Raw genomic sequence first — 21,197 nt, forward strand, 5'->3', positions numbered from 1 at the left:
ACATCATTCAATAATAGACAAATGTAGATTATCAATCCTCCTCAAATCTGCTTTAGCTTTGGCTAATACCGGGAGGAGATTACTCCCAGTGAAATGATCAAGATCTGCTGTGTTATTAATACCAAGATAGACTGCTTCTCCCACAGTTAAGGCCTGCCCATCCTGAACAAACTGATTGGAAACTATCTGTGTTTTGCCAGAATTTAAAGAATAACCGGAGAGTCTACCAAAGGCGGCAGTCTTGTTTACAATCTATTGTGTAACAGAAGTTGAATCCGGGGTGACTATTGCCAAATCGTCGGCATATGCCAAGGCTTTAATGCTTATACTAGAAAACAACATGGGCTAATGAGACGATTAGTTCCCAATCGCCTAACCGACGGGTCGATATAAAGAGCAAACAATAAGGGGGAGCATGGACAACCCTGCAGTGTTCCACTTGCAATCCTAATGAGCCCTGATTCTTCCCCTATTATCAGAAGCCGAGCTGTAGTTGTAGGAAAGTACCATCTTTCTTGGCATGTTACCCCCATTTTTACCTGTATGTCAGTATGTTTTTGCCGGTCTCGCTGGGATCCTGTTGGTCAGGACCCCAGTACTCCTAGTCGATGGCGTAATGCATTTGTCCGTATAGTGCTTGACTGCTTCACTGAGGCTCTGCTAATCAGAACCTCAGTGCTTATGCTCTCTCTGCTTTTACATTTTTCACTATAGGCTAGTGACTTCATTTACCAATTTCAATTGGCACACTGGACCCCCTTATAAGTCCTAGTATATGGTACCTAAGTACCCAGGGCATTGGGGTTCCTGGAGATCCACATGGGCTGCAGCATTTGTTTTGCCACCCATAGGGAGCTCAGACAATTCTTACACAGGACTGCCACTGCAGCCTGAGTGAAATAACATCCACGTTATTTCAGAGCCATTTTTCACTGCACATAAGTAACTTATAAGTCACCTATATGTCTAACCATCACTTGGTGAAGGTTAGGTGCAAAGTTACTTAGTGTGTGTGGGCACCCTGGCACTAGCCAAGGTGCACCCACATTGTTCAGGGCAAATTCCCCAAACTTTGTGAGTTCGGGGACACCATTACACACGTGCACTACATATAGGTCACTACCTATATGTAGCGTCACAATGGTAACTCCGAATGTGGCCATGTAACATGCCATTTTCACTGCACTTCAGTAACTTATAAGTCATTTATATTTCTAACGTTCACTTGCTGAAGGTTCGGTGCAGTTACTAAGTGTGAGGGCACCCTTGCGCTAGCAAAGGTGCCCCACATAGTTCAGGATGATATGAGCTAGGGTATTCATGCGAGATAAATATATGAAATGCCGTCTGTCAAAAGCGAGGAAATAAACAACAACTTTTGTGAGAGGATTATTGTGTGATATGTGTAGCACGGTTCCATAACACTATTATGGACCACTATTTTCAAGAGTCTTCTCACAAATTGTTGTTCAAACTTATTTATAATCGTAAGATTGCTGAAGAGAAAAGCCCCTAAAGAACAGACTAAAAGCATTTGAAAATAAACGAGACAATAAATGTCTTCAAGTGAGTAATTTATTTCCTCGCTCTTGACAGATGGCATTTCATATATTTATCTTGCCTGTATACCCTAGCTCATATCAGCATTTTTAGCCCATATACATTGGAGTTACAGGGCTTCCCCTCCTTAGTTACTCCCACATAGTTCAGGGCCATTTCCCAGGACTTTGTGAGTGTGGGGACAACATTACATGCATGCTCTACATATAGGTCAATACCTATAGGTAGCTTCACAATGATAACTCCAAATATGGTCATGTAACATGTCTAAGATCATGGAATTGTCCCCCCATTCCAAATCTGGTATTGGTGAGCCAATTCCATGCATCCTGGGAGCTCCTCCATGGACCCCCCAGTACTGTCAAACCAGCTCTCTGAGGCTTGCACTGCAGCTACACCTGCTGCCACCTCACAGACAGGGTTCTGCCCTCCTGGGGTCTAGCAGCCCAGTCCCAGGAAGGCAGAACAAAGCACTGCCTCTGAGAACAGGGTGTTACACCCTCTCCCTTTAGAAATAGGTGTCACAGTCTGGGGGGGTAGCCTCCCACAGCCTCTGAAAATGCTTTGAAGGGCACAGATGGTTTCCCCCTTGCATAACCCAGTCTACACTGCTTCAGGGACCCCTTCTCCCCTGCTCTGGCAGGAAACTGGACAAAGGAAAGGGGAGTGACCATTCCCCTGTCCATCACCACCCCAGGGGTGGTGCTCAGAGCTTGTCCAGTGTGTCCCAGACTTCACCCATCTTGCTTTGCAAGGTGTGGGGGCACTCTAGAGGGCTCTGAGTAGCCAGTGCCAGCACGTGACGTCAGAGACCCCTCCTGATAGGTCCATACCTGATAAGGTAACCAATCCCCCTCTCAGGGCTATTTAGGGACTCTACCTTGGGTTCTCTTCAGATTCTGCTTGCAGGTTTCCTTCAGGAATCCTCTGCAACAACTTCAGACACTCTTCTGACCTTGGATCAACCGCAGCCTGCTCCAAGAAATGCTGTAACTGCAACAAAGTGTCTTCAAGAGACACTTCTCTTCAGCAACCTCAGCTCCAAGTCAGCAACTGCAACAGTTTCCATGTTGTGCATTCTCTGGGGACTCCCTCTCTTCATCCTGCACCAGAAGGACCGAAGAAATCCCCCATGGAGTGACGGAGTCAATCCCCTGCTCCAAGCAGGCACCTTCCAAGGCGGCGACCGGTACCCTGAGACTCATCTCACAGCAACAAGCGTGCTCCTAACGACACAGAGGGTGGAGATCATCGACATAGACTGTCCTGAGGTCCTGCTGATGCAATTTGGAGGAGTTAAGACCTTGCCTTCCCTGAGAATGACGGTACCCCTGTGTATTGTCTTCTTTGCCTCCTGAGGCCTCTGTGCACTCTTTGCAACATTTCCTTGGACACAACCTGGCCCAGGTCCCCAGCACTCCACCCTGCGACGCTCAACTCACTGAGTTGTTCTCCGGCCGGGTGGGACCATATTTTGTTGTGCTGCATCAACTGCATTTTGCACCTCATTTGAACCCAGATCCTGTGGCTTCTGGGGGGTGCTGACTGGCTTCCTTAGGGCTCTCTAGTGCTGAGAGCCCCCTCTTGCTCCTCACACAGAGTTGAGGCCCCCAGGTCTCCCCAGGGTCCATGCGGCGCCATTTTGATGAAAAACTTACTTTTTCCTTATCAAAGGCTTATTGGTGCCTTCCAACACGAAATCTTGTCTGCAACAATCTTCACACCTTGTGACATCTTTTGCATCATGCAGAAACCCCCTGGCATCTTCCTAGGGTGCATTTCTGCAGTCTACTAACCAAGGACTCTTCTTTTGCACCCTCTTCTGGGTTGGCAGGAGCTCCTGTCCTTCCTGGAACTTCTTTCGACTTCTGGACTTGGTCTCCCTGTCTTCATCCCGCATCAGAAGGACCGAAGAAATCTCCCGTGGGGTGAAGGAGTCATTCCTCTGCTCATGCAGGCACCTTCTAAGTTGACGACTGGTTCTCTTGGACTCCTCTCATAGCAACAAGCGTGCTCCTTGGAACACAGAGGGTGGACCCTATTGACACAGACTGTCCTGAGGTCCTGCTGTCGCAATTTGGAGGAGGTAAGACCTTGCCTTCCCCTAGAACGACAGTACTCCTGTGCTCTGTCATCTTCGCCTCCTGAGGCCTCGGTGCACTATTTGCAAAATTCCTTCAAGCACAGCCTGGCCCAGGTCCCCAGCACTTTGACCTGCGACCCTGAATTGTTCTCCGGCGGCGTGGGACCTTCCTGTGTAGTGCTGCACCAACTGCATTTTGCACCACCTTTGTCCCCATGTCCTGGGAATCCCGTGGGTGCTATATGGTGCTCTGAGGGCTCTCTGAAGTGCTGAGACCCCCCTCTTCCTCCTCACACAGAGTTGAGGCCCCCAGGTCTCCCCTGGGTCCAGATAGCGCCTAGCTGATGCAAACACACAACTTTGCCAGAACCAAGTCTTGTTGGAGGAGTCAAGCTCACCTGCATCCAACTTCAAGACGTGGGACATCCTTTGCATCATGCAGGAACCCGCTGGCATCTTCCTAGGGTGCATTTCCACAGTCTTTGGCCAACTGGGGACTCTTTTGCACCCTCTTCCGGGTTGGCGGGGCTCCTGTACTTCCTGGAACTTCGTTTGACTTCTGGACTTGGTCTCCTTCCTTTGCAGGTCTTCAGGTCCAGGAATACACTGTTTGTTCATTGCAAACTTGGTTGGTTCTTGCAATAATCCCATTCACAAGGTGTAGTGTGTCCTAAGGAAACTTGCAGTACTTTACTCCTGCTTTTCTGGGCTCTTGGGTGGGGTAATTTACTTACATTTACTGTATTCTTACTCTCCCAGCGATTTTGCACACACTACACTTGTCTAGGGGGGAATTTGTGATTCACATTCCACTTTTTTAGTATATGGTTTGTGTTGCCCAGAGACCTATTTTCTCCCATTGCATTCTATAGCATTTCCTATTGTTTGCACTATCCTATGTCTAATTACTTACCTTATTTTGGTGTCTAGTGTATAGATTGTGTATAATACCTTCAGAAGTGGTATTGCCTCGAAGATATTTTTGGCCTTGTGTCGCCCAAATAAACTAACTTTATTTTTGGTAACACTGAGTATTGTCCTTACTTGTGTATGAGTACTGTGTAAGTATAATGGTGTTGCATGAGCTTTGCATGTCTCCTAGTTCAGCCTGAACTGCTCTGCTATAGCTACCTCTATCAGCCTAAGCTGCTAGAAAACTACTACTTCACTAATAAGGGATAACTGGACCTGATATAAGGTGTAAGTACCCAAGGTACCCACTACAAACCAGGCCACCCTCCCACAGTAGGGTTCTGGTACACCGCTTGGAATGCAGAATGCACTTGCCCCAAATCCAAACCACTTCATCAGAGCTAATAAGTAACTTCAGGCTACCTGGTCAAAAGCTTTTTCAGCATCTAACAAGACCAGGGCCATAGGTTCTTCTAAGACCCTGGTCGTGTCAGAGTGTAATTATTCAACAGTTGTCCCTCCGAGCAGTGCCTTCAATAAGTAGGGCTTCAACCTTCTCAAAATCCCCCACAAGCTTTCCCAGACATTCTCTCATTCTTCAGATACCTCAAGCTAAAACTAATAGTTTCCCCTCAAATTCCAGCCTTAGTTTCATCCCAGACTACCCCGGAGGAGGCACTTCCTTGGTTGTACTGCAAGAATTCCAAGAGCCACTCCATCATATGATTTATTATAATTTTGAGAGAGTAAACCTCTGTCAAAAGTCCAGGTGAGCCAAGACCCTGCTCCTCCAGGAACCAATAATCTCCATAATTTGAGGATTATGACCTGACTAAACCCTTGGATATTTCTTGATACAGGTCTCTTGTCTTAAACTGCGGGATGCGAAAAAATAATCCAGGCGGGCATGTTTTTTATGCTGGGTCACGAAAAAAGTATAACCAGGATCAGAGGGTTTGCATTTATACCAGAGATCCACTAGACCATGCTTATGCATAAGGTGGCAAAGGGCCCTAAACGCACAAGGCTTCAGGCCATCATAATTCCTAACATTGAAATTACTGGTACCATGTTTAGTCTCCAGATGCCCCCTGACAGACTAATATTCATATCCCCACATAATATGAGAGGAGTTGACCGTAAGGCAAATTCATTATTTAGACAATTATACCTAGTGGGATCATCCAGATTAGGACCGTAGACTGAAGCAAGAGTAAATGCTTGTCCCACAGTTAGTCATTCGGAAATCGTCGTCCTGTCAAATTTATAGTCGGATGATCAGCTCACTCTGATAGTTACCCCGGAACAATATAGCCACCCTGTAGGAAAGTACCATCTTGCCTGGCATGTTACCCCCATATTTCACTGTATATATGTTGTTTTAGTCTATGTGTCACTGGGACCCTGCCAGGCAGGGCCCCAGTGCCCATACGTATGTGCCCTGTATGTGTTCCCTCTGTGATGCCTAACTGTCTCACTGAGGCTCTGCTAACCAGAACCTCAGTAGTGATGCGCTCTCTGCTTTCCAAATTTGTCACTAACAGGCTAGTGACTAAATTTACCAATTCACATTGGCATACTGGTACACCCATATGATTCCCTATTATATGGTACTGAGGTACCCAGGGCATTGGGGTTTCAGGAGATCCCTAGGGCTGCAGCATTTCTTTTGCCACCCATAGGTAGCTCTGACGATTCTTACACAGGCCTGCCAGTGCAGCCTGCGTGAAATAACGTCCACGTTATTTCACAGCCATTTACCACTGCACTTAAGTAACTTATAAGTCACCTAAATGTCTAACCTTCACCTGGTGAAGGTTGGATGCAAAGTTACTTAGTGTGTGGGCACCCTGGCACTAGCCAAGGTGCCCCCACAGCGTTCAGGGCAATTTCCTCGGACTTTGTGAGTGTGGGGACACCATTACTCGCGTGCACTTCGCATAGGTCACTACCTATGTACAGCGTCACAATGGTATCTCCGAACATGGCCATGTAACATGTCTAAGATCATGGAATTGTCACTTTGTGGCACACTGGACTGCTCTGAGTGGCCAGTGCCAGCAGGTGACGTCAGAGGCTTCTTCTGATAGGCTCTTTCCTCTCTTGGTAACCAATCCTCCTTCCTTGGTAGCCAAACCTCCTTTTCTGGCTATTTAGGGTCTCTGCTTTGGGGAATTCTACAGATAACGAATACAAGAGCTCACCAGAGTTCCTCTGCATCTCCCTCTTCACCTTCTACCAAAGGATCGACCGCTGACTGCTCAGGACCCCTGCAAAACCGCAACAAAGTAGCAAGACGACTACTAGCAACCTTGTATTGCTTCATCCTGCCGGCTTTCTCGACTGTTTCCAGGTGGTGCATGCTCTGGGGGTACCCTGCCTCCTCTCTGCACCAGGAGCTCTGAAGAAATCTCCTGTGGGTCGATGGAATCTTCCCCCTGCAACCGCAGGCACCAAAAGACTGCATCACTGGTCCTCTGGGTCCCCTCTCAGCACGACTAGCGTGGTCCCTGGAACTCAGCAGCTCTGTCCAAGTGACTCCCACAGTCCAGTGACTCTTCAGTCCAAGTTTGGTGTGGAGGTAAGTCCTTGCCTCCCCACGCTAGACTGCATTGCTGGGTACCGCGTGATTTGCAGCTACTCCGGCTCCTGTGCACTCTTCCAGGATTTCCTCTGTGCACAGCCAAGCCTGGGTCCCCGACACTCCTTCCTGCAGTGCACAACCTTCTGAGTTGTCCTCCGGCGTCGTGGGACTCCCTTTTGTGACTTCAGGTGGACTCTGGTTCACTTTTCTTCCAAGTGCCTGTTCATGTACTTCTGTGGGTGCTGCCTGCTTCTGTGAGGGCTCCCTGAGTTGCTGGGCGCCCCCTCTGTCTCCTCATCCAAGTGGCGACATCCTGGTTCCTCCTGGGCCACAGCAGCACCCAAAAACCTCTACCGCGACCCTTGCAGCTAGCAAGGCTTGTTTGTGGTCTTTCTGTGTGGGAACACCTCTGCAAGCTTCATCGCGACTTGGGACATCCATCCTCCAAAGGAGAAGTTCCTAATCCTCTTCTTTCTTGCAGAACTCCAAGCTTCTTCCAACAGGTGGTAGCTTCCTTCACCCTCAGCTGGCATTTCCTGGGCTCCTGCCCACTCTCGACACTGTCGTGACTCTTGGACTTGGTCCCCTTGTCTTACAGGTACTCCGGTCCGGAAATCCACTGTTGTTGCATTGCTGGTGTTTGTTCTTCCTGCAGAATCCCCCTATCACGAATTCTGTGCTCTCTGGGGGTAGTAGGTGCACTTTACACCTACCTTTCAGGGTCTTGGGGTGGGCAATTTTTCTAACCCTCACTGTTTCTTACAGTCCCAGCGACCCTCTACAAGCTCACATAGGTTTGGGGTCCATTCGTGGTTCGCATTCCACTTCTAGAGTATATGGTTTGTGTTGCCCCTATACTTATGTGCTCCTATTGCAATCTACTGTAATTCTACACTGCTTGCATTACTTTTCTTGCTATTACTTACCTAAGTTTGGTTTGTGTACATATATCTTGTGTATATATCTTATCCTCATACTGAGGGTACTCACTGAGATACTTTTGGCATATTGTCATAAAAATAAAGTACCTTTATTTTTAGTACTTATGTGTATTGTGTTTTCTTATGATATTGTGCATATGACACCAGTGGTATAGTAGGAGCTTTGCATGTCTCCTAGTTCAGCCTAAGCTGCATTGCCATAGCTACCTTCTATCAGCCTAAGCTGCTAGAAACACCTCTTCTACACTAATAAGGGATAACTGGACCTGGCACAAGGTGTAAGTACCTCTGGTACCCACTACAAGCCAGGCAAGCCTCCTACACACCAGCTGGTCAGCCTTGATGACACCATCATAATCTAATTTCCAAGTATATCAACCACAACTTCCAGCCACATAGAGAAACCTCCTTGAGATCTTTTCTGATTTCTCACCTCCTCTTGTGCAATGCCCCCTCCACCTGACCCCACCCCATTTATCCCCCCCGAGCACCCACCTGTCTAGCCCTGCCTCCAGCCCACTGTCCTACCCTCACACTATTACCTAGGGCAGCCAGACCACCACCCACCAACCCTGTGATGTGAATAGTGGCACCCAAGTTCTATCCTCTCACCAGCCAAAAGAAAGCATTACTTTACAGAAGAGAGTTATAATACAAGTAAAAATAACACTATGTCACAGCAACCAAAATCAATCCCAGAGCAAACCATATACACAAAAGACACCAAGAAAGATATTTCGAGAGGATCATAGCCTTCCTGACAACTTTGTCAGGTACTCCTTGGTCTTGACCTGTGAAAAAACGTGGGTGCTTTCTCGAAAATCTTTAGACTAGGCACGCTCAACAGGTAAGCCTCTGCACCCATTTCCTGAAAAAGCTTAACCGACTGTCTTAGCTGCCATCTTCTTTCAACTGTTGCATGACAAAAGATCTGGGTGAGAAAAAAGTAGTGACCACCAAAATTGCATTTAGAATCTGGTCTTGCTTTTGTCAACACCAACTGTCAATGCAAGAAGTTCCCGAAATATACAATAATTGCTCTAGGCTGCTTTGGATTATCCTCAGTGTAAGAGCACCCTTTCTTTAGCATTAGGGGAAAGCAATGAGCACTATGAATTTCTAGGTCCCAGTTTGACAATGCTAGGAAAGCCCTTTAAGCAGCTTCCCCATAAACATCCTAGTGTCATTGCCTTCAACCCCCTCCTCAACCCCAAGAAAACAATGGTTGTTGCACCACTGTTCATTTTCAAAGTCTTCAAGCTTCCACTGCATAGCCACAACGTGGGACTCAAACCTCACAGATTGTGATTTCAAAGCCCCAATCTCTGTCTCCAGTACCTCAGTCTGACTTTCTACAGAGGCTAATCTCTCTCCAATCTCTGCACATCTTAGAACTTTTCCTCATAAACCCCTGGAGCTTTTTGATTGCCACTCTTGCCTTATGGCAATCTAATCAGGTTTCTTGATGCTGTTTTATGGAGTCAAAAATCACTTTTATTGATGGCTCCTCTGCTCTGGCTTGCCCAGCATTAAGATCCTTAAATCAGAGAGGAAGAAGATCTTGATCTTACTGTTCCGTTGGGCTCCCCCAGCTCTGTACACACTTGACAGGTTGCAAAGTAATCCCATTTTAAGGCTGGGGTCGAGTGTCACCTTCTCATTGCTCTAGCCAGCTATAAGGCCGAAGACTTCCTATTTCTGTTCCTGGGCTGTGATGGATGCTTAATCACTGTGTCATGACCTTCTGGTACGCCACTTGAGCTACAGTAGAGTGAACCCTCTTCCTACTCTGATCCCATTGAGCTAGACATATTGGAACTACTGATAAGAGAAAAGAAACGATCCCCCAAGTCCTGGGATTCATCTGTCAACTTATGTTCCTTTGCTTCCCCTGTAGAACCAGTAATTCCACTTGCAAACACAAATTCTGGACCAGGGGACATTTGTTGAGCTTTCACAGGCTCTGCTTCAGCAGCAGATACATGAATCTTAGAAAGGCCTGGGTGTAGGGCCCATCGGGTAGCCTGCTGTAGTACAGAACAGGGCATAACATTATCACTGCAAGTGTATGTCCCAAGAGAGCCGGAGGGTAGCCCAGACCCTACCTCCATTCCCTTTTCAGCCAGAAACAGACTGACCTTCTTCCCGGCCCCAGCCTCCTGAGTCTCAAAATCTGCAGCATCTGACCCATTATCCTGCGAAGTGGCTATGCCCACCCCGAGCCTCCAGTTTTAGTTAAAACAGGTCACTAGGATCGTCACAAGGTACACCACAGGGGCCCACCTCATGCAGAGTGAGACCTGACATAGAAAGTACAGCAGAATCAGGCACCACAAGATCCCGAGGGCTCCTGAATCCTTTCAAACCCAGACTGCCAGCTCGATCCATTTGTCCCAATGACTGAGTTACTGGAGAAGTGAAGCGTCCAAATTTGCAGGGACCAGTGGAGCAACAGACAAAAACTCTGATATGGTGCTGTGGGCCAAGAGGGAGAGTGCTAGCGCTGTTCTGTATATCGCACTTATCCAGAGCTGCTGTCACATATTAAGTGTCGACCCCGCTGTGCCGCTGCCTTTACTTTTGATGCCAACTTTCTTGGCTTTGCCTCCATGCCCTCACAGGTCCTGTTTGCAGTCCTGGGCCGTCGGAGAAGCAGAGAATCTAGATGCTGCTCTCTCCCCGTTCCTTGCTTGGCTTCCTCCTTCTGCTGGATAAGTCTTGGACTTCATGAGCAGCATTACTTTCGGCACTCCCTTCATCACCATGAGCTGCCCGGCACCACACAAACACAGACGAAGCCAGTATGCGCTTTGAGTTAGCAGGGTTGCAGAGAAGCCTAGAGTTCCTCACCAGACTTGAATGGCAACCGCTGTGCCCTCATTTAAAACTTCTCCAACATCAACAGCAGGGTAAGTCCAAGTTTGCGGTTGCCAGAGGATTAAATGAAAGTAGCAGTGCCAGTAAGATTTGAGGATTGTTCCCTTCTCAAAACCTACTGATCTGGCTGGAGAAGAGCGAGCCTAGACCCAACCTCTAAAACAGATGCTATCTTCCCCCCAAAAAGGCACTGGTTATTTCTCAATGTAAATTGGTAAGTTCTGCTCAGTAATGTCTCCCTATCTTTCAGGTTCATGAGTTCCCAGACTGTGATTCAAATCTAGATAGATAACATGCACTGCTCTGCTTTCTACGCAAGGATGTTACCTCCTTTTGCAAAATTATCCTTTGTATCTCTAATCATCCTGTTGTTCTTTCTTTGAAGGTGTCCGGAGATCTGTGATTTGCTGTGGAAGCCAGAAAATCTCTGTGGTGCAGTAGGTGGCGACCAGAGCAAGGATCCTTCTCAAGTGAGTTCCAGTAACAGCAAGCAATTTCCAGAAGATGGGCGCAGCTTCAGTAGCAGCCATGCCCAACATGGCCGCTTCTTCCTATAAGTTCAGTGGTCCCTTCAGAGCTGTGTTCAAGGGATGTTTCCTGTACAGCGGACACTCCCTGTGACCCCAGTTTCTTGCATTGGGTGTGACCTAGGTTCCCTGCTTAAAGACAGCAAGTTAATACATATGACAAGTGGGAGAGGCAATGGTAGCCCATTGGGCCGTGTCGTGCAGGGAGGGAGAGAACAGGGGCCTGGATTCAGATAACAGGGCTGGGAGGAGGTCGGTAGTGGCAGCAAGCTTAATGTTAGACCTGTGAGTCTTAGAGTGGTCTTACCCCAAACTCTTCCTTTGCCCTCCACTTTTTGCTGACATTTGATTTTGTTGGCCTTAGGACTCTGTGCACTTCACTGCTGCTAACTAGTTCTAATGTGCTCTTTCCCCTAAACAAAGTAAAATTGGCTTACATCAAATTGGCATGTTTAATTTACTTATAGGTCCCTTGTAGAGTAATATACCCTATACTCAGGGTCTGTAAATGCTACTAGTGGACCTGCAGCACTTATTGTGCCACCCACTTAAGTAGTCCCTTAAAACATGTTCCAGGCCTGCCCTTGCAGCCTGAATGGAGATTTAGGCTGACAAGTGGACTTGGTAGTATAACCCCCTTACCAAGCCTCCTCTTTTATTGCATATGTCACCCCCTAAGGTACGTACTAGATAGCCCATAGGGCTGGGTGCATTGTAATTGAAAGGTTGGACATGTACTTACATGTCCTTGCAGTAAGAAACTTCTAAATTTCATATTTCACTGCTGTGAGGCCTACCTTACCTATAGAATAACATTGTGTTGCTTTATTACATTTTTCTAAGTGCTAACTTTTGATTGGAAACATGTAAGCAGTTCATGTTATGTGTCTGAGAAATTGACTTTAATGATAAATTCGGATTTAAAGCCACAATTTTGAAAATGCCACATCAGTAATGTCATCAGTGATGAAATCTGAGATATGATCTATTACATTAATGATGACATCAATAAAGATGTTATGAGTGATATAGTATGTGGGGTCATAAGCAGTGCATGTTTAAGCTTTGATAACTATAACTGATGAATTTCTATGTTCAAAATGTGAATGTTGTCACTGACGTTACTTTAACCTTCAATTTCTTCAGTGAAAATATATACACACACACACACCAGTGGGTAGTTATAGTTAGTTAGCTTTATTTCGGTAGAAACAAATACCATAAAAGCACATCAAGTTCACGATTTTACAAAAAACAGGCTATATATAAATGTCCTCAAATATAAAACATTAGACTGTATGTAAAAGTCCTTGAATATAAAACATTCTCCCTCTAAAAATTCGTACCATATTATAAAATCGTGCAAGAATGCAAAGTTTTTCGCAGTAAATATCATAAATCAGGTATATACCTAACTAAAAACAATGAATAAAATAAAACTAGAAAACGTTCCCATTTAAAACATATGAAAACATAGAAAATTAATTACACGGTAGAGAGTTGCTGTATGCACACATTATAATTCACAGGTAAGTTCATCTGTGACCACCCCCATCATCTGTTGTTGGATTCTTTCCTGTTTTTTTTTTGCTGGGGGGGGTAGTTATAGTTAGGATTTGGTTTTCTTAGGAAAATGTTTTTTGACTTGCCTATATCTTTTGCACTGTTTGACGAATCTTCACGAAATACTCAAATTTTTTTTTTTTTAAAGTGCACTCTAGACTCCTGTTGCGCATGAAAAGTTTTGGAGTGATTTGTCAAGCAGAGGCCAAGAAAAAGGATGGGGTCCAAAAAACGGTGTTTCCCATGATAGTTCTCATAGTCTTTAGACACGCCTGGAGCGCAAACCACTGGACGGAAGTACACCAAATTTGGCAGAAAGGTAGCTTCTGGTCCAGGGATCATGCTTTTTATGGGCGAGCGCAAAGCGCTCCGTCCATTCTGTAATCTCTCTTTGGGCTTCAAACCACGCCCATGTCACATCAGTCACTTACATTGGTTCGTGGGCTTACCCTTTAAAATCCGCTTGCTTTCATTTGTGAAAGGCATGCACATGTCATGCCTTTTCTGGTGTTTAGCCTACCTACACAGCACCGGTAAACTACTAAAAACATACGAGGCTCGATGTTATCAGCCTGGTGTCCGGACTACTTTATCATATTATTTTCCACTCCGCGTGATCACGCTGCATTTTACATAGTGAGATTGCGCTGCGTTTTTATTTCTTTACAACTGGTGAGTCCTTGTAATCGTTTGTTCATAAGCTCATTATTTTCTGGCTTTGATATTCCTATTCTTAGCACCTCTTCTGACTTGTAATTATTGATTGAATTTGGGTCGTAGAGTGGGTCCCCTTGTCCCACTGCATCAGATTCTCAGTGTTCCCTCTAGCATTGTTACCACCCTTGTTAAACAGAGTTAGTTTTTGGTTTTAGACTTTTTCAGTGTAGTTCCAGAAACGTGTTTTCTTTTCCTGTGCGTTTACGGTTGCTTCCATCTTGTGACTTGCTGCCTAGCCAGAACACGGGTGTGGGCAGTGAGCCCTGTGCTGCAGTTGTGTTGATTTCCTGTGGTTTTGGTTCAGTTGGATAGGGGTATGTTGTGGATTGCGTTGTCATCTGCTTTTTAGTTGTATAACGCATTTTTCCAAACCTAGTTGGGGTGCAGATTTTTTTGCTATATAATGTCTTTACTATCTTGTGCCTACCTGGGCTGAAAAAAAATGCATGTTCATTTCAGTATTTGCCATGTTCTTAGCCAAATAGGTCAGAATGGGTATATGTTTTTAGAATAGTTAATCACTGACCCCATTATTAGCAAACATTTACCTCGTTCCATTTCACTTACTTCCCTAGGAAGGCAATGCTGTGTAACCCCACGCCGCAGCCTGGCCCCTCATGCTCCCCCTTCCTTCAAAGGCTTCATAGAAAGCTGTGTTAGCAGGAGGGGGCAGGTCAGGCCACTCCTGTGGCAGAACGCTAGGTGTCTGTCCCTTCTCTCGCTTCCCGATACTGAGGACCTTCCCCCACCCCCTTATCTTTCAGCATCAGGCAGCTCCTTGTCGGTATTAAGCATGATGTAAAAGCACATTTCAGACCTGCAAATATAGCAACATCAAATTTATTTTGAGGCACCCTTTTGGTAGAATCCAAGATATCGAGAAGGCAGTAGTATAAAAAAGTGTCTAACTTCATGTTTCCCTCTATGGTTTTGGATAAATGGGTCCGGTCTCTCCTAGGTAACCTAGGGTAATGGTACCATCTTTTAATTACTGGGCTAAAAGATGCCAGATGTACATTCTGAAATGATATGCAAAACACAACGTTTTGTTATTAATATTATTATTTGTAAAAGCAGCCCACCCCCATTTATTTTAACATTGGATCCTGCTCTTTAAAAGACACTGCACATTCCCATGCCTATTCAGCCCAGTGCCTAATTAGTAAATACAAATGTTTGGGTGCCCAAAGCACTCCTCTGAAACACGCGGCTGCTACAATTAAATGTGCGAGCACAGAATACTGTGGCAGCATAATCCTGAAGCCATCTTGGGCCTCATCAATCTATTTAAAGCCCCTTCAGCTCACTCCTGCAGCTTTCTGCTTCCTCTATTTGTGACGCTTTTTCGTTTTTCTCTTCTTCCGTCTTTTCCATATGTGTCTTTTGCTCGCAGTAAATTCTTGCGGCAGAAAAATAAGTGCTGGCGCTCAAAAATAAGTGCTGATGCCCTCCACCGGAAACCACTGGCTCAAATTAAGCACGGAATCAGCCTCTTTGCTGTATTTTTTTTTTTATATTGCCGTTTTAATTGTCTGCTGTCCAAGATCTATTGGCTACACTGCAATACATTGTGGGATTTGTCAGCCACTTGCTCATAATCGAGTGGTTTTAATGTCTATTTCAGTTCAGTGCGATTGTTGATGATCTTCCTCCTTTTTCTTGATTTAGACCCATCCCTAGGGGATAGCTTCCTCACCATCATTTCAATTGGATACAGACCTGCCAACCTTTAAAAAGATGCCACTGTGTGAGAGAGGATGGGCTGCCATGCAGGAGCAGGCCCTAGTGAAAGGCTGCAGTCAGTCACTGCCTAAGCAGCTTTATACAGATGGGGGCAACGAGGAGGATGGGATTTTAGCAGTCACTGTCTTAACACCTATTCCTACCCACTGCCATAAAACACAAACACTTTCGAGGCAGCCTTGCATACCCCAAGCACATGGGTGGTTGCATCAGACGCCATAATGGATTGGATCTGTGCAGCGCCTTCACAAAGGAGCTGGAGAACCCCCACTCTGTGGATAGGTTTCCAGCTCAGCTTTTGTTCACGGTCTGTGTGAAAAGCAAAGTGCGAGTTGGAAAATCTATTACTGACACATTGCCTTCTAATTTTAAAATCAAAGCATCTTTTTTTCATTTATATCTGCTGTGTGTGTGTGTGAGGGAAATTTGCGCTGCTGCCTACATTGTATATGTTCCTTGTGTAAGGGAAGCTTGCATTGTACATTCTCTGAGAGGGAAGCTTGCACTGCTGCTGTGCTGTATATATGCTGTGTGTGAGGGAAGCTTGCACTGCTTCTTGAGCTGTATCTGCTCTGTGTGTGAGGGAAGCATGCATTGCTGATGTGCTGTATTTGTGTGGGGTTACGCTTGTACTGCTGCTACTTGTGCTGTATCTGCTCTGTGTGGGAGGGAAGCATGCATTGCTGATGTGCTGTATTTGTGTGGAGTTACGCTTGTACTGCTGCTACTTGTGCTGTATCTGCTGTGTTTGAGGGACACTTTTACTTCTGCTGTGCTGTATGTGAGGGAAGCTTGCACTACTGCTGCTGTATCTGCTGTGTGTGGGGAAAGCTTGCGCTGCTGCGTGTGTGAGGGAAGCTTGCACTGCGTCTGTGGTGTATCTGTGAGGAAAGCGTGCATTATACCTTCTGTATGAGGGAAGCTTGCATTGTTCCTTCTGTGAGGGAATCTTGCAGTGTACCTTCTGTGTGAGGGAAGCTTGAATTGTAATTTCTGGATGAGATAAGCTTGCGTTGTACCTTCTCTGTGAGGGAAGCTTGCGTTGTACCTTCTCTGTGAGGGAAGCTTGCGTTGTACCTTCTCTGTGAGGGAAGCTTGCGTTGTACCTTCTCTGTGAGGGAAGCTTGCGTTGTACCTTCTCTGTGAGGGAAGCTTGCGTTGTACCTTCTCTGTGAGGGAAGCTTGCGTTGTACCTTCTCTGTGAGGGAAGCTTGCGTTGTACCTTCTCTGTGAGGGAAGCTTGCGTTGTACCTTCTCTGTGAGGGAAGCTTGCGTTGTACCTTCTCTGTGAGGGAAGCTTGCATTGTACCTTCTCTGTGAGGGAAGCTTGCATTGTACCTTCTCTGTGAGGAAGCTTGCATTGTACCTTCTCTGTGAGAGAAGCTTGCATTGTACCTTCTCCCTTCTCTGTGAGAGAAGCTTGCATTGTACCTTCTCTGTGAGGAAGCTTGCATTGTACCTTCTCTGTGAGGAAGCTTGCATTGTACCTTCTCTGTGAGAGAAGCTTGCATTGTACCTTCTCTGTGAGAGAAGCTTGCATTGTACCTTCTCTGTGAGAGAAGCTTGCATTGTACCTTCTCTGTGAGAGAAGCTTGCATTGTACCTTCTCTGTGAGAGAAGCTTGCATTGTACCTTCTCCGCGAGAGAAGCTTGCATTGTACCTTCTGTATGAGGGAAGCTTGCACTAGCTCCTAAATAAGCTATCTATCTCTCTTTATCTTGCTTTCTTCCTATTCTATGCATCTCTCACCCATATACATTCACCATGCCACGTAATTCCACTACACAAATACACTCTGTACCACACAATTCCACGCTGCACAATTCCACAAGTAATAATTAAAATACAAACCACTAATTTTTACTCCACACAACATACATCCCCTACACTCCAAACCAAAATACATAAATAAGACATTTTAATTTACAAGGCCAAGAGTGAAGGGAGCTGTACTTGTGGGTGAACCTTCACCACTACTGGTTACACTAGTGGGCTTATTGACAGATAGATCTGTGGAAGGACCCTCCCCAGGATTGTCATTCTGCTCCTCAGAGTATGACTCCAACCAGGAAGGCTCAACTTCTTCCTATGTCTGATCTGGACCAGTGCTGAGTACCTGGTCATCTTTGGGGAGAAGATTTAAGAGGAACTCCTTATTGGGGTTCTTCCCAACCCCTAAACTTTTTTCAGTACAGAGACCCCTCAAACTTTTAAAGTTAAGATTTTCATATGTTGTTTTCACAACTCTAGGGGTAGCATCTATGGAAGACATATTGAAAGAAAAAAGTTTAGGAAAGTGAGTAAAAAGTTAGTAGAATAGCAGAGCTAACTTCCGAGAAAAGACAACTTTTGAAGACTTTGTTTCTCGGTGTATATATTATATATGCTCCAAGTATTCCAGCAAGCTTTTCTTGTGAAAAGCACAGGTAACAAAGTGGTAAAGCAATTGCAAGTACTTATCCCACCACTGCACCCCCAATGTAGGAGGCTGGCCTGGTTTGTAGTGGGTACCTTGGGTACTTACACCTTATACCAGGTCCAGTTATCCCTTATTAGTGAAGTAGTAGTGTTCTAGCAGCTTAGGCTGATAGAGGTAGCTATAGCAGAGCAGCTTAGGCTGAACTAGGAGACATGCACAGCTCTTTCAGGACCACTTGTAGTTACACAGTACTTATACACAAGTAAAGACAATACTCTGTTACCAAAAATATAGGTATTTATTTAAGTGACACAGTACCAAAAATATCTTAGAGACAATACTCCTTCTGGAGGTAAGTATTATAGACAATATATACACTAGATACAGCAATTAGACAAGTAAATAGTCATAGAACAATGCAGACAATAGGAAACACTATAGAATGCAATGAGAGAAAATGGGTCTAGGGGCAACACAAACCATATACTAAGGAAGTGGAATACGAATCACAAATTTCCCCCTAGACAAGTGTAGTGTGTGCGGAATCTCTGGGAGAGTAAGAATACAGTAAAGGTAAGTAAATTACCCCACCCCGAGCCCAGAAAAGCAGGAGTAAAGTACTGCAAGTTTCCTTAGGACACACTACACCTCGTGATTAGGATTTTGCAGCAGCCAACCAAGTCTGCAAAGAACAACAGCTGGATTCATGGACCTGAAGACCTGCAAAGGAAGGGGACCAAGTCCAGAAGTCGAACAAAGTTCCAGGAAGGACAGGAGCCCCTGCCAACCCAGAGGAGGGTTCAAAAGAAGAGTCCCTGGTTGGACGAAGACTACAGAAATGCACCCTAGGAAGATGCCAGCGGGTTCCTGCATGATGCAAAAGATGTCCCTTGAAGATGGTTACAGATGAGATTTCGTGTTGGAAGTCACCAGCAAGCCTTGGCTACAACAAAAGTGTGTTTTGCATCAAAATGGCGCTAGATGGACCCAGGAGGGACCTGGGAACCTCAACTCTGTGTGAGGAGGAAGAGGGGGCTCTCAGCACTTTAGAGAGCCCTCAGGATGCCAGCCAGCATCCCCAGGAGTCACAGGATCCGGGGACAAAGGAGGTGCAAAATGCGGTTGATGCAGCACAACTAAAGAAGGTCCCACCCCACCGGAGAACAACTCAGTGAGTGGAGCGTCGCAGGATGGAGTGCTGGGGACATGGGCCAGGATGTGCATGATGGAATTTTGCAAAGAGTGCACAGAGGCCTCAGGAGGAGAAGACGCAGTACACGGGGTACCGTTGCTCTCAGGGAAGGCAAGGTCTTACCTCCTCCAAATTGCATCAGCAGGACCTCAGGACAGTCTGTTGATGATGTCTACCCTCTGTGCCCTCTGTGTGACCAGCAGGATCCCAGTGAGACAGGCAAAAACATACTGACATACTAGGAAAGATTGGTGTAACCTGCCAAGGACGATGGTACTTTCCTACACCATCTAATTGTATAAAAGAAAGGTGAGGTCACCTAACTGGTGGACCTGGGCACTGCCAAAAGCCCCCTTAGGGTGCTTCATGTCAATCGCCTAAAGCCTTACTATGACAGGGCTGACTTATCCCTGCTTCTGGCTACAGATGAGGGACAGGAAGAAGAGTGACCCTCTCCCGGATTTCTTCTCCACCACTGAAGCTGATGGCCGAGTGGAGGGAGTGGTTCAGGCAGACTGCCTTACTGCTGACCAGAAGGAACACTGTAAAAATCTCCTTGATCAGTTGTCTGAACTCTTCTCACTCACACCTGGTACAGCTACTTGGTGTGAACATACAATTGACACTGGAGACAGTTTACCTGTCAAAAGTACAATTTACAGGCAACCTGACCATGTCAGAGATTGCATAAAAGCTGAAGTTTAGGAAATGTTAGACCTTGGAGTTATTGAGCCTTCTGATAGCCCCTGGGCTAGCCCAGTGGTGCTTGTCCCCAAACCGCATAGCAAAGAAGGAAAGAGATAAATGTGGTTTTGTGTGGACTATAGGGGTCTCAATAAACTAACCAAAACAGATGCTCACCCTATACCCAGGGCAGATGAGCTAATAGATACACTGGCTTCTGCCAAGTATATAAGCACTTTTGACTTGACTGCAGGGTATTGGCACATCAAGATGTCAGAAGATGCTAAAGCAAAAACTGCATTTTCTACCATAGGAGGGCATTACCAATTCACAGTAATGCCTTTTGGATTGAAAAATGCACCTGCCACTTTTCAGAGGCTGGTGAATACCGTCCTCCAAGGTTTGGAAGCTTTTAGTGCAGCATATTTGGACAGTATTGCTGTCTTTAGCTCCACCTGGGAGGATCACCTGGTCCACCTCTGAAAAGTTTTGGAGGCCCTGCAAAAGGCAGGCCTAACTATCAAGGCTTCAAAGTGCCAGATAGGGCAGGGGAAAGTGGTTTATCTGAGCCATCTGGTTGGTGGAGAACAGATTGCACCACTATCGGGGAAGAGTCCGACCATTATGGACTGGGCTCCCCCTACTACTCTGACCCAGGTCAGAGCCTTCTTAGGTCTCACTGGGTACTACAGGAGGTTCATTAAGAACTATGGCTCCATAGCAGCACCTCTTAATGAACTCACCAGTAAAAAAAAATGCCTAAATAGGTATTGTGGACAGCTAGCTGTCAGAAAGCTTTTGAGGAGCTTAAGCAGGCAATGTGCTTTGCACCCGTCTTAAAGAGCCCAAACTGAAACAATGAATTTATTGGAGTAAACAGATGCTTCTGAATTAGGGGTAGGGTCTGTACTATCACAACTGAACTCAGAGGGCCAGGATCAACATGTTGCTTTTATTAGCAGGAGGTTGACCCCTAGAGAAAAACGTTGGTCTGTATTTGAGAGGGAGCCCTTTGCTGTGGTCCGGGCACTGAAGAAGCTGAGACCCTACTTGTTTGGGACTCACTTCATTGTTCAGACAGACCACAAACCTCTATTATGGCTTAAACAAATGACAGGTGAAAACCCTAAATTGTTGAGGTGGTCCAGTTCTCTACAGGGAATGGACTATACAGTGGAACATAGACCTGGGAGTACCTGCTCCAATGAAGATGGACTCTCCAGATATTTCCACTTAGACCATGAAGATTCGTCTGGGCAAGGTTAGCCTTATTGTCTCTCGTTTGAGGCAGGTTGTGTAGAAAAGTACCATCTTCCTTGGCATGTTACCCCCATTTTTACCTGTATGTCAGTATGTTTTTGCCTGTCTCACTGGGATCCTGCTGGTCAGGATCC

The 21,197-nt window shown here is 45.9% G+C and overlaps 1 long non-coding RNA gene across 1 annotated transcript in view; it reads left to right on the top strand.

Annotated features, from left to right (window-relative positions):
• LOC138294116 (uncharacterized) overlaps positions 1-21,197 on the top strand; it is a 237,243-nt gene that overhangs the window by 24,625 nt on the left and 191,421 nt on the right. The window contains exon 2 of the long non-coding RNA XR_011203199.1: positions 11,343-11,427. This is a non-coding gene — a long non-coding RNA (uncharacterized lncRNA). The remainder of the gene's footprint in view (positions 1-11,342; positions 11,428-21,197) is intronic.

This window comes from Pleurodeles waltl, chromosome 4_2, assembly GCF_031143425.1.
Source record: "Pleurodeles waltl isolate 20211129_DDA chromosome 4_2, aPleWal1.hap1.20221129, whole genome shotgun sequence".
Classification (NCBI taxonomy): Eukaryota; Metazoa; Chordata; class Amphibia; order Caudata; family Salamandridae; genus Pleurodeles; species Pleurodeles waltl.